Source organism: Aotus nancymaae, unplaced genomic scaffold (assembly GCF_030222135.1).
Source record: "Aotus nancymaae isolate 86718 unplaced genomic scaffold, 86718_ANA_hifiasm-v0.15.2.pri h1tg000029l, whole genome shotgun sequence".
Classification (NCBI taxonomy): domain Eukaryota; kingdom Metazoa; phylum Chordata; class Mammalia; order Primates; family Aotidae; genus Aotus; species Aotus nancymaae.
Window position 1 is genome coordinate 43,128,309 of NW_026988442.1, and position 13,369 is coordinate 43,141,677.

At 46.0% G+C, this 13,369-nt stretch overlaps 1 protein-coding gene and 1 long non-coding RNA gene across 14 annotated transcripts in view; one reads left to right on the forward strand and one right to left on the reverse strand.

The window, feature by feature from the left end:
- Nucleotides 1-5,181: 5,181 nt before the first annotated feature.
- Nucleotides 5,182-7,383, reverse strand: LOC135276936 (uncharacterized). Its single transcript, XR_010344486.1, has 2 exons — nt 7,228-7,383; nt 5,182-7,102 (listed from the first exon to the last, which is right to left on the reverse strand). It is a non-coding gene; the product is annotated as an uncharacterized LOC135276936 (long non-coding RNA).
- A 134-nt stretch (nt 7,384-7,517) lies between these two features.
- Nucleotides 7,518-13,369, forward strand: part of LOC105708894 (putative tripartite motif-containing protein 64B) — a 233,499-nt gene continuing 227,647 nt past the window's right edge. For 9 of the 13 annotated variants that reach the window (XR_010344576.1, XR_010344582.1, XR_010344581.1 and 6 more), the window contains exons 1-2: nt 7,518-7,580; nt 11,201-11,255. The gene's annotated coding sequence lies outside the window, so the exon portion shown is untranslated. The other 4 variants (XM_012440591.3, XM_021672502.2, XR_010344579.1 and 1 more) reach the window with 4 other exon arrangements.

Consider the following 13,369-nt stretch of genomic DNA (forward strand, 5'->3'; position numbering starts at 1 on the left):
GCAGAAATATTTTTGTTTGTTTGTTTTCAGTTATCTATTCAGAGCACAAATGTTATTTAGATGTTGGAATTCTGGGATCAGTCTCCCAAAGAGCTTATATTTGCTTTTTTATTGTATGTGCTTCTACGTACCGGCTGTACAGGAACTGCCAGGGCGTGTTACTCACTTTCATCAGGGAGCAGGCTCAGTCCTGAAAATTCTAGAACCATGACTCAGCCAGCTGCATCATGTCCATTTTGGGAAAAATAAAATCTCTGGAGCTGACCTTTGACTGGGACTGGACCTCCCAAGAAGTGGCACCTATGCGATGGTTAGAGGTCCGGTCCAGCGGGAGGCCGAAGGCTCCTCCTCACCCGCTCCACTTCCACCTGTGGGGAGGGGCCGCTGCCCTCAGCACCCCCCAAACACTTCCCCCTCTCCCCGTTCTGGCCTTATCCCTGGCCTCTCTGAGAAGAGGGATGTGCCCTCACCTCCTTAAAGGGCCAGCCTGGGCCCAGTGGACACAGGTGAGGCACTATCTTTCTGTGCCTTCTTGAGGCACGTTTACTAGAGATTAAAGCGACGTGGTGGCTGTTCCAAAGCGTGGATAGCTGGAGGAGCAGCCAGGGGAGGCGTGAGAGGTGGGCTTTGGGTTAGCCCTGAGTTTTCTGGGCTCCAGTTGACAGCAGGATGGAGGCTCAGGATCAGCTCTGGGTACAGTGGGGTGGAGACTCAGGGAGAGCTTCAGGGAGGCTACCCCTGCCCCATCCCTCCTTGTCCACACAGATTTGTTGTCTCCAAGTTTTGAAGTGCATAGTCTAGAATGAAGGTGTTGGTGGGGCTGTGCACCCTCTGAAGGCCCTAGGGAGGCATCTGCTCCAGGCCTTTCTCCAGCTTCTGGTAGTTTCTTTGCTTATGACAGCAAAGCCCCAGGCTTCACAAACCTTCTTCCCTGTGCGTGTTTCTGTGTGCAAGTTTCCCTTCTGATAAGGACACAGTCATATTTATGAATCAGGCATGAATATCCTGATGGTTAATTTTTGACATTTGCTTGATTGGATTCAGAGCTACGTAGCTGGTAAAGCACAATTTCAACATTTCTACTTATTCGATTACAAGTTCGCAGGCATCCAAAAAAAATGACAATTTCTGCGGCTTCTGTGGGAGAGCATGGAAGGTCTTTCTGAACTTTTTAACACTATCAACTAAAAAGAATGATGTGGTTCATAAATTTGGAAAGGAGAGATTTCTTTATTTTTATTTAATTACTTTTTTGAGAAGGTGTTTCACTCTTGTTGCCCAGGCTGGAGTGCAATGGCGTGATTTTGGCTCACTGCAACTTCCACCTCCTGGGTTCAAGTGATTCTCCTGCCTCAGCCTCCCAAGTAGCTGGGATTATAGACATCCACCACCACACCCTGCTAATTTTTTGTATTTTTAGTAGAGAGAGACAGGGTTTCACCATATTGGCCAGACAGGTCTCAAACTCCTGAACTCAGGTGATCCACTTGCCTTGGCCTCCCAAATTGCTGGGATTACAGGCAGGAGCCACTGCACCCAGTGAGAGATTTATTTCCTCTGAAGGGTTGCAGCCTGCAGGGTAGTCCTTCTGATAGCCTGGGAAGCATAGCCTCCAGATAGAAGGCAGAAGCAGACATTTCAATGGAGAGGTAAAAGAAATAGTAATTTATGGTGAGTGGCATGGCCAAATACACATATGTGATAAGCTTTAGGATGAGTCATCAATATTTATGAAAGGAGAAATGCATGCACGTGCAATTGAGTTTCTTACTCCTTCATGGGTCCCATGTACCAAAAATGGCAGTGTTAGCATAATCCCAGGGTGGAGTTTTCAGCCCTCTGACATTAAAGGGTGAAGCAGAGGACATGAAAACTTGCTCTGTGCGTCGTCTGTATGCTGGCCAGAACCTCTTTGTCATGGGTGGTCTCTTATCAGGCAAGAAAGGGAGGCAGCGTCAGGCAGTTGGTTGATATCAGTGGTGGAATCTTTGAAATGGCTGGTTTCTCTTAAAGCCTTTGGTGAGGTGTCTGTTTAGAGTGTGTGCATCTTTAATTGGGTTGTTTTACTTAGTTTTAAGATTTTTTTGTATATTGAATAGAAATTCTGTCTCAGATCTGTATTTTGCAAATACTTTGTTTCAATATGTGGCTTGTCTTTTTATTCTCTTAACAAGGTCTTTTCCAGAGTATACACTTTTAATATTTAAAAAATCTGCTTAATTCTTTGTTCTGTGTGTATTGACACTTTGTGTTGTTTGTTAAAATTCATTACTGAACCCAAGGGCACATAGCTCTTATTCTCTGTTTTCTTCTAGAAATTGTATAGTTTTGCATTTTTAGTGTAAGGATTATTTTGAGTGATTATTTGTATGAGTTGTAAAGTTTTCATCTACATTCATTTCATTTTCTATGGTTTCCAATGAATCGTTCCTTCACTACTTTTGGGAGTGACCATCCTGGTCAATATGGTGAAACCCTGTCTCTACTAAAAATACAAAAAATTAGCTGGGCATAGTGGTGCGTGCCTGTAATCTCTACCAAAAATATACAAAATTAGCCGGGTGTGGTGGTGCGTGCCTATAATTCCAGCTACTTGGGAGCTGAGACAGGTGAATCACTTGAACCCGGGAGATGGAGGCTGTGGTGAGCAGAGATCGTGCCACTGCACTCCAGCCTGGGTGACAGAGCAAGACTCCATCTCAAAAAAAAAAAAAAAAAGTAAGCCTGAAAGGGCTTTGCTGTACTTGGCATCCCCTAGAAGTTATAAAGAGAGGCCTTCCAACTTGATATTGTTGTTTCTCTTTTCTGAATCCCGTTTACTGGGAATTTTACTGGATTTCGGGAGCAGAGAGGTCTGAAGGAAGGAAAGGCCTGTTTTCTACTGTAATGGATGTGACATGCTGCTTTGATGCACAAGTTAATTTTATCACAATTCTGGAGGCTGGAAGTCCAGGGTCAAGGTGTGAGCTGGGCATTTCCTGGTGAGGGCCCATTCCTGGCTTGCAGATGGCCGCCTCTGTCCTCACATAATGGAGACAGTGGGTACTCTGGTGCCTCTTTTTATAAGGACACTAATTCGATCAGATTGGGGCCCCACCCTTATAACCTCATTTGACCTTAATTACTTCCTTAGAGGCCCCTCTCCAAACCCAGTTACATAAGTTAACCTGCAACACACACCGCACAGTGGTTGGGAGGTGTTGTGGACTCCAAGTGTGTGTCTCTGCTCCCAAATTAACCCCTAGGACCTCAGAATGTGGCTGTCTGGAGATGGGGTCTTTAATGAGGCCATTAAGGTTAAGTGGAGTCCTGGGGTGGGCCCTGATGCAATCTGACTGGTGTCCTTATAAGAAGAGATGAGGACACAGGGAGCAGATGGTGTCCGCAAACCAATGAGCGGCCTCAGGAGAGGCCGCCCCTGTGGACACCATGACGGCAGACCTCCGGCCCCCAGAGTCAGCAACTAAACCCGCTTGCTGCTGCGAACCAGTGGTGCTCTGTTATGGCGACTGCACCAACTAGCTCGGGGCAACTCTGTAACCTCTCGCTCTGGGCCTGCGGCCTCGGCCCCCTCACCCCACACGCGTGGGCACAATCTTTCCCCTAACCCAGTTTACCTTTCAAAGGAGGAATCTTGAAGCTGGATTGACTTCCCAGAACTCAGGTGAGCAGGGATTATTATTATCACCACTGTTAATTAGCCCCACACACCCACCCCTCTCTCTCATCTGGGAGCCCATCCTGGGTTCTTCTTATAGGGAGTGCACGGCAGTGTGGGCCAGGGCACCGGTCAGTGTCAGCCTGAATGGCCGTCCTTCCCCTGGGTGAGGACCCAGGAGGTGAGCAGGGGGTGCGCTGTCCACTTCCAGGTTTTGGGCTCTTTGTTGGGAGGCACCCAGGAGTTGCTCCTCTTGGAGGTGACCCCAAGCGCTCCTGAGCCGTTCACTCCTATGGCACCTCCGGAGGGGAAGTCACCTGGCTTCACACCCACTTCCAGCCGCCTCGCTCCCTCAGCCCAGGGTCTAGCACAAAGACTGCCTTCAAGATGAGGCGCTCATGGGCACCTCCCCGAGACACGCCATACCCCGATGTTTCCTGGTAAATAGAGTTGCCTGCATTTAATCCCTAATTTGTATTAACCAATGAAATTCATATTTTAAACATTTTGCATAACTGGAAACGTATTCCAAAATGTCTCGCTTTTGACATAGTTTTGTGAAAGGGTGAAAACAGGCCAGGCGCGGTGGCTCATGCTTATAATCCCAACACTTTGGGAGGCCGAGGTAGGTGGATCATGAGGTCAGGAGATCGAGACCATCCTGGCCAACATGGTGAAACCCTGTCTCTACTAAAAATACAAAAAAATTAGCTGGGCATGGTGGTGCATGCCTGTAGTCACAGCTACTTGGGAGGTTGAGGCAGGAGAACAGGAGAATTGCTTGAACTCAGGAGGCAGAGACTGCAGTGAGCTGAGATTGTGCTGCTGTATTACAGCCTGGACGACAGTGTGAGACTCTGTCTAAAAAAAAAAAAAAAAAAAAGAGAAAAAAAAGGCACCTAGATTAGAAGTGGGCCAGGTGTGTGGCTCACTTGAGGTCGGGAGTTCGAGACCAGTCTGGCCAACATGGTGAGATGCCATCTCTACTAAAAATACAAAAATTAACTGGGCATGATGATGTGTGCCTGTAAACTCAGCGACTCGGAAGGCTGAGGCATGAGAATCACTTGAAACCAGGAGGCCGAGGTTGCAGTGAGTCGAGACTGCACCACTGCACTCCAGCCTGGGCAACAGAGCCAGACTCCATCTTAATAAAATAAAATGAAACAAAATACGATGAAAAGAAAAGAAGTGGAACTGGAAAAGTTCCCTTATCCCCCTCACGGGGCATGCAATGGGGGTGTGGCTCCTTTGGTACCCCGACATTCAGACCTCTAGGAGGAGCATGCAGACAGGCAGGTTGTGGGTCTCCAACTCCACTGCAGTGTCTAGGGGTGAATGTTTACAGCTCCTGAAGCCCCAGCAGGGTTACAGGGTGCTCTTTTAGTTTAGCCATCCCTAGGTGGCTTGTGTTAGTCAATTCAACTAGACTCTCTGCCTTACTGTAAGGACAGAGGGCTTTCTGTATCCTGGAGTTTCTTGCTTTGGTGTACCTGAAGAGTCAGCTCACACGTGGGCTTGGAGAATGAGTTCGAGGTTTTATTGAGTGGAAGTTCTCATCAGATGGATGGGAGCCAGAAGGGAGACAGAGCAGGAAGGTGGTTTTCACCTGGAGTTGGGCAGCTCAGCAGCCTGGGATCTCCTCCTACCACCCCCCAAACTCCGTGTCGTTTCTCAGGTGGATGACCTGCTGGCATCTGTCGGCGTGCTCTTCTGCCTGCATCCTCTTTATGTCCAACCGCTGTGTTTTCTTCTGCTGATGCATTCCTCTCCACGTCCAGCCACTTGTGTCTCTCCCTGCTAGGGTCTTGGGGTTTTTATAGCACAAGATAGGGGCATGGCAGGCCAGGGTGGTCTTGGGAAATGCAACGTTTGGGGAGGAAAGCAGAAATGCCTGTCTTCACCTAGGTCTGTGGGCACAGGCCTCAGAGGGGTGAGCCCTGGCCAGGGACAACACCCTCCTCTACCCAGCACTTCCCTGTCCTTCTTCCATATCAGAAGTACAATTATCGTTATTCACAGATGACATGATCTCGTAGTTAGAAAATCATTAAAAATTCACTGAAGACTGTTAGAACCAATAAACAAGTTTAAGAAATAACAGAATACAGATAATATAAAAATGAATTTTATCTCTGTACACAAGGAATGAACAATCCAAAGATGAAATTAAGGAAGCAATTGTAGTTACAGTAGAATTAAAAGCAAAATACTTAGGAATAACTTACCAAACAAAGTGTAAACTTAAACACTGAAAACTCAATACATAGCGAGTGTCAGAAACACCATGGTGTAATCCATGAGCCGTATCTCCTTGGCTCTCAGGAGTTTACCTTCACAGAGAGAGGAAAGGGATTGTATTCTTGGCTTTACTCTTATTAGAGGTGAGCTCAGGGCGTGATCTATACATTCAAATGTGTATTACTATATCCATTTTTATGGATAGATGACTGAGGCCCACAAAGAGAGGGAATGACAATCCATATCGTAGAAGGTGAATATCAGGCACTGATTTCCCCTATGGAACCCCCGACAGTTATCCTGTATTTAAAGGATTCCCAGATACCATACTAACAGGTGTTGGAGAGAGAGGCCTGAGATCCAGGTGTCTGAGGAAAGAAAGCTAGGAATGCCAAAGTCTCAGGCAAGAGTGCCCTGGGAAGATCAAGGCTGACTTCCCTGGATCTGCAGAATAGTCACTGAAGGGCAATTGTAGGATCAGAAGACAGATAAACTTGAAAAAGGCAGGGCATACATTAGGAAAAGAGAACCAAGGATAGGCCTCGGGCAAGAGTGAAGCCTCTCACACCCTCTATTCACCCATCCCTAAGCTTTATTCCCTTTCACCCAACCGCATTCCGCTTCTCAAGCCCATATCAACCCTGATCACTCAAATTGGGCATTTCCCTGTATGAAGAGGAACTTCAGTGGTAGTGGAAGCTCTGAGGAACCCCTGTGCCTAGATTTCAGCAGAAAACAGAAAAAAAAAGGAGGCAAAGTTCAGGTCCATCTCACACAAACAAGAAGTAAAGATTAGATTGATAAATGGGTGGATGGATCCTGGGGAATCTCTGGCGAATAAAATTCAGACACTTGCAGTGTAAATTGGCACAAGGACCCTGGCGTGCACATACCCTATGACCCTGCTATTGTATTGCAGTGTGTACCCTAGAACATTTTTCCGACTATGTAATAAAATCCACTGAAGCTCACACCTGCAATCCCAGCACTTGTGAAGGCCAAGGTGGGCAGATCACTTGAGGCCACGAATTTGGGACCAGCCTGGCCAACATGGCGAAACCCCGTCTCTACTAAAAATACAAAAATTAGCCAGATGTGGTGGTGCCTGTAGTCGCAGCTCCTGGGGAGGCTGAGGCAGGAGGATCGCTTGAACCCGGGAGGCGGAGGCTGCAGTGAGCCGAGATCTCGCCATCGCACGACAGCCTGGGCGACAGAGTGAGGATCCATCTCACACACACACACACACACACACACACACACACACACACACACAGTTTGTTCTATAACAGCAACGCCTATATCAGAACTTAAAAAAAAAGAAAGGTTACTTAGTAATATAATCGGCTAGTTGGGCCGCATTCGAATTTTCCCATTATTCTCACAATATGCCTGGTTGTCAAACCGATTTAATAAAGAACCAGATTCCACGTGTGTCAGGCGGGTAGACTCCAATCCCGATCCATCCTCGGCTCCTGCCTCGAACAGAACTTCCCGCCTCAGTACCGCAAGGTCTCATGGGAAACGCAGTCTCGCCTTCCAATGACGTCACCAGCACAGGACGGAGGGAAGGGCCCTTTGGATTCCTTTGCGCATGCGCCGCCCCGCCCGCTTCCGCCATCTTCCGCCTCAGAATCTCGGCCGTTGCTGTCATCGAGCGGCTGGCTGCTCTGGAGGCCCTGAGGTGGGTGTCTTCGTCCCTGCCGGTTGGTGGGAGGATGAAACAGGAACCGGCGGGCTTGGGGGCGCCCTAGGGAGATGGGGCGGACGTGCCACAGTTGATGGGAGCAGAGGCGTGGGCGCATCCCGAGTGGGCGGGACCCGACGTGCAGGTGCGTGCAGCGGACCCGGGCGGGGGCTGAGAGGGCGGCGCTGTTGGGAGGGCGGGCGCGGGGTCCCGGCTCTGAAGCCAGTTCCAGAAGCGCCGGGGACGGGGGGCGAGGCCGGTGGCGCGGGGACGGGGTCTGTGGGGAGGCCGCGCTCCGGCGCTGCATGAACCCTGTGGTGACCGCGGCGTTCTGTGCACCACGTGTGAGGTGAGCGTGCGGACAGTTTTAGGGAGACGCCCTCGTTCCCAGAGCAGCGCGCGCACAGCGTCTGTACCACTTGGCGATTGCGTTAGTGGGGTTTCCCGGTGTCTCTTCAGCAAGTGGAGATTCTGCTTGTGTCACCTTCCTACCCGTCCCGTCCCCACTTCAGTTTATAGAAGTTTATACAAGATTTGGTTTCTAGGAAAGATGGGGTCTCAGATGATGGTCCTGTTTTCTTTGTGATAAAGTAGGTGTTACAAAGTTTGGAGGAGGGCACCCTTTAGGAATCCCACCTAAACACCCCTCTGGACTCTCTCTCACTGGTACCTCAAAGCAGAGGAGGTGTTACAGGTGAACAGCCCAGCTTGTGTGACCCAAGCGATTATTTTCCCACTCCTCAGAGTGCTGAAGGTTTGGTTGATAATACCTTATCCAGTAGCTCTCAAAGACTGGGTAGTAACAGAAGGTTTGGACCAACATTCAGAAGGAAGAGGCGAATTTGGCTGAGAATGACGGGCGAGGGCCAAGGAGATGTTACTTATTGGAGGGGACTTAACAGTGGTCTTAGGTGGAAAAATAACCTGTTATATCTGAGAGGATCTGTTTGGAGTACTCTGTAAAGACACTTTCATTCCCTCAGTCTTTTCTTGTTGTTTCCAGTGTTTGAGCTTTCTTCAGAGTAGTCTAGGCTGGGCGTGGTGGTTCACGCCTATAATCCCACGACTTTGGGAGGCAGAGGTGGGGGAGATCGTCTGAATTCAAGAGTTCGAGACAAGTCTGGCCAACATAGTGAAACCCCATCTCTACTAAAAATACAAAAATTAGCTGGGTGTGGTGGTGCGCATCTGTAATCCCAGCTACTTGGGAGGCTGAGGCAGGAGAATCACTTGAACCCAGGAAGCGGAGGTTGCCGTGAGCCAAGGTCGCGCCACTTCACTCCAGCCTGGGCGACAGAGCGCGACTCTGTCTCAAAAAAAAAAAAGTCTAGGCAGAGACGGGAGGATCACCTGAGGTCGGCAGTTCAAGACCAGCCTGGCCAACATACAGTGAAATCCTGTCTCTACTAAAAAATTAAAAAATTAGCTGGATGTGGTGGTGCACACCTGTAGTCCTAGCTACTGGGGAAACAGGCAAGAGAATCGCTTACACCCAGGAAGTGGAGGTTGCAGTGAGCCGAGATTGTGCCAGTCTACTCCAGCCTGGGCAACAGAGTGAGACTTCAAGTCTTAAAAAAAAAAAAGGGTCTGTCACCAAATTTAGCATCTAGTGATATGCCGAAGCTCCCTCTATCCTCGTCCTGGTAGTTCAGTAAGGGTTTGACAAAGTATTTCTACCTTATGAGAAAGATGAAAAAAATTTGGCTTTGAGGAGCTGTGACATACCAGGGTCACATGATATATAGATATTATGCATCCTGACTTTTTGCCTGGTGTTACTCATTTTGCCTCAATTAAGTCAAAACTGTTTCCTTTTGAAATTTTTGTTGACACTGAAGCTAAGAACAAACATTGCTTTAAAGTACTTTCCCAGCCCCTCCCCGCCTGCCCACCCCTCCCTCCACAAAAAAATTAAAGTACCTTCCCTTGCCATTGGGAGGCCAAGGCAGGAAGATTGCTTGAGCCCAGAAGTTTGAGAATAGCCCAGGCCGTACAGGGAGACCCTATGTGTTAATAAAAAAAAAAAAATTAAACATTTAGCTGGTTGTGGTGGTATGCACTCGTGACCCCAACTGCACTTGAGCCCAGGGGCAAAGTGGATGTGGATGTGCTGTTGCATTCCAGCCTGGGTGACAAAGCGAGACTCTGTCTCAAAACCAACCAGCCAACCAGAAACATTTCCTTAACCATCGCTATTCTTTTTTTATCCCCAACTCTTTTTGTGAATTATGTGACCTCAAGGATAAGTAACACAAGTGTTTCCCACTTAGTGTCAGTAATCTGAAATTATAAATTCTGTAGGAAAACAATAGCATATTTTATATATTTAAAAACTGTGTCCCACTTCTACTCCAAACCAATACCTTAAAATGTAGGTAGAATACAGCACAATGCTCACTTGTAAGAGATCCTTTTTGTGTGTTTTGTATTTTAAAGTCAACAGATTTTTTTTATGATATAAAGAACCTCAAAACACAGTTTACTCATATACAAACAGTTGCTTTTTATGATTCACATCATCTCCTGGCACCAGCAGTCTCACTGATTTCCATGAAGTTGGCATTTATTGTGATTTGCAAAACTTCTACATGAGGTTGTGATGTTCTAATGATAGTATTTGACAAGTAATTTCACATTAGCTCCTTCACATGGTTGTCTTAAAAATATTGTGTTCTGGTGGCTTAGGTGTATCAGTGTTCTTTGTGAAAATAACCAACCAAAACTCACTGGCTTAAAAAGAAACAACTGTTTTATTTGATTGAGGTTCTACTGATTCACATTTTGGCATGTGTTCACCTGGGTATTTCCTATGCTAATGTTGTCTGGATCACAAATGAAGCTTCAGTCATCTGGTGCCTTTACTCACACGTCTGGTGATTCATGCTGACCCTTGTCTAAGAAGGGAAGCACCAGTAGGCAAGCACTTTTCCAACCTATATTTTCATCATATTTTCTAATGTAACATTCGGCCAAAGCAAGTCAAATGGCAAAGCCCCATTTGTTATCAGCAGACTATATGAGGTCTTAGATACAGGGAGACATGTCATTAGGAAACGTTACTAAAGCAGTGAATCCCAAGAAATACACAGTATGTACGTTTTCACCCCTATATAATATAATTGTGGGCAAAGAACGTTGGCTTGCAAGATGCATACTTCCATGATGCTTAGGTATGTAAAAGCAAGATGTGTTCTAGTGGAAACACCTATATGAAATCATGTAGAATCTCTTTATTAGCAGTGAAATAGTTAATGCAGCCCAAGTATATTTTACAATATTAATTTCATTGAAGACTAAGTGTATCTTTCTTTGATTTAAATTATTAAATTGTTTCTTTAGGTAAATTAATTGTTCTTAAATCAGTAGGTAATATATGTTTTCATTAACCCAAAAATAAATTGTACGTGTCTCTACCAGTTAATGCACTTGTGGGTACATCTTCAGCAGGGAATTTGTTGCCCCTTATTGAGGCATGAATGACTATCTGTCACAGGGAGGTTTTTGTTGTTGTTGTTTTAGTCTGTTCCAGCTATTGTGTAGAGGGTTTTGGGCAGGAGAATCTAGGACCAAGCCACACCAGTTCTCCCTTAATCCACTCCATTCGATTTTTCCCCCAGCTGTGCTTCCAGAGTGCTCTGTGCATTTCCAAGATCAACAGTGAATAAATCTCTGGTGAGTTACTTGTTTATATATGTCTCACTTTGTTTTACATTGCATTTTTTGCCTTTATGGAGTCCATGGATTAAAATGGAAAAATAAAAATAAGTAAAATTCAGGTTAAAGGAAATGCACATAAATAAAATAATGCTGGTGGGCCGGGTGCGGTGACTCATGCTTGTAATTCCAGCACTTTGGGAGGCTGAAGTGGGTGGATCATGAGGTCAAGAGACCGAGACCATTCTGGCCAACATGGTGAAACCTAGTCTCTACTAAAAATAAAAAATTAGCTGGGCATGGTGGCGCTTGCCTGTAGTCCCATCTACTTGGGAGATAAGGCAGGAGAATCACTTGAACCCCGGAGGCAGAGGTTGCAGTGAGCTGAGATCGTGACACTGCACTCCAGCCTGGTGACAGAGCGAGATTCCATCTCAAAAAAATAAAATAATGCTGGCGTGTAGACATATGCAGGTTATAAGCCATTGAACTTGACTACAAATATGTCTCTAGTCTCTCTGATGCTGCATCAAAAAGGCAGTCACATTTGTTACATGATTGGAATGGAACCTGCAAAGAGTGTGTGCTGCATTCTCGTGAGACAGGAAGACTTGCTGGCACCAAAGTCTGGGACACTAACTTCATTGGTCGCAGAGATGACATAGTGGAAAGTTTTTTTACTACCAGTCTGGAAATACACACTTATAGCATTTGGCAGTAGAAATAGTCACTTAGTACTAAAGCACAACTTCCATGATGAGGTTTTTCTGGAGTTGCGAGAACAGTGTGGTCCCAGACAGCTTTTGGAAGGCCCTGCTTGATTCATGGCTAAAACCTAGAACATCTGGAGGATTGAGTTGAGCACAGGTCCTTACATAACCCCCCCATATATTTCTGTCAGTTCATCTGTACATACAGAATTTGTAGCAGGTTGTTCACTATTATATTTTCTGACAAATATTTCCACTGCTCACTTGCACTTTCATTCAATGTAGTCTTAATTGATTTGTTTTAATGCTCACCATTAACCTAAATTATACGCAAATCCAATGGCTATTCTTTATTCTGCCTTACTTGAATCTTGTGGGGTACAGTTATCCCCCTTATTCACAGTTTTGCTGTCTGTGGTTTCAGTTACCTGTAGTCAACTGCAGACAGAAAATACAGTAAGATATTTTGAATATCTTGAATATTTTGATATTTGATATTTTGCAAATTTTGAATATGTTGAATATGGTAGAGTAAGATATTTTGAGAGGCCACATTCGTGTAACTTTTAATATAGTATATATATATATATATATATTTTTTTTTTTTTTTTTTTTTTTTGAGACAGAGTTTCGCTCTTGTTACCCAGGCTGGAGTGCAGTGGCTCGATCTCGGTTCACTGCAACCTCCGCCTCCTGGGTTCAAGCAATTCTCCTGCCTCAGCCTCCCGAGTAGCTGGGACTAAAGGCGTGCGCCACCATGCCCAGCTAATTTTTGTATTTTTAGTAGAGACGGGGTTTCACCATGTTGACCAGGATGGTCTCGATCTCTTGACCTCGTGATCCACCCGCCTCGGCCTCCCAAAGTGCTGGGATTACAGGCGTGAGCCACCACGCCCGGCCTTAGTATATTATTATAGTTGTTCCATTGTATTATTGTTGTTAATATCATACTGTGCCTAATTTTAAATTAAACTGTCAAGGGTATGTATATATAGGAAAAAACATAGTATATATGAGGTTTGGTGCTATACATAGTTTCAGGCATCTGCTAAGGGACTTGGAATGGATCCCTCATGGATAAGGGCGTACTCCTGCATTTCACATTACTGTTCATGATCGTCTCCTGGAAATTCTTCTGTGTTAGTTTCTATCGTGACCTCACTGATGGTGCTTGTCTTTTTTCCCTGAATTCTTCTACTTCTCTTTTACATAGCTTATCCATGTGTTCCATCCAGTTCCCATCTATCCCACTGTGCAGTTCCGTTTTTTTTTTTTTAACAGTTCTGCTCTCTGTTGTGTAGCAGTTGTGTTCCTCTCCAGCTTGGACTTCTCCGGCCTTCAGACCAGGGGTCTCCAACCCCCAGGCCATGGACTGGTACCAGTCCGTGGCCTGGTAGGAACTGTACTGCATAGCAGGAGGTG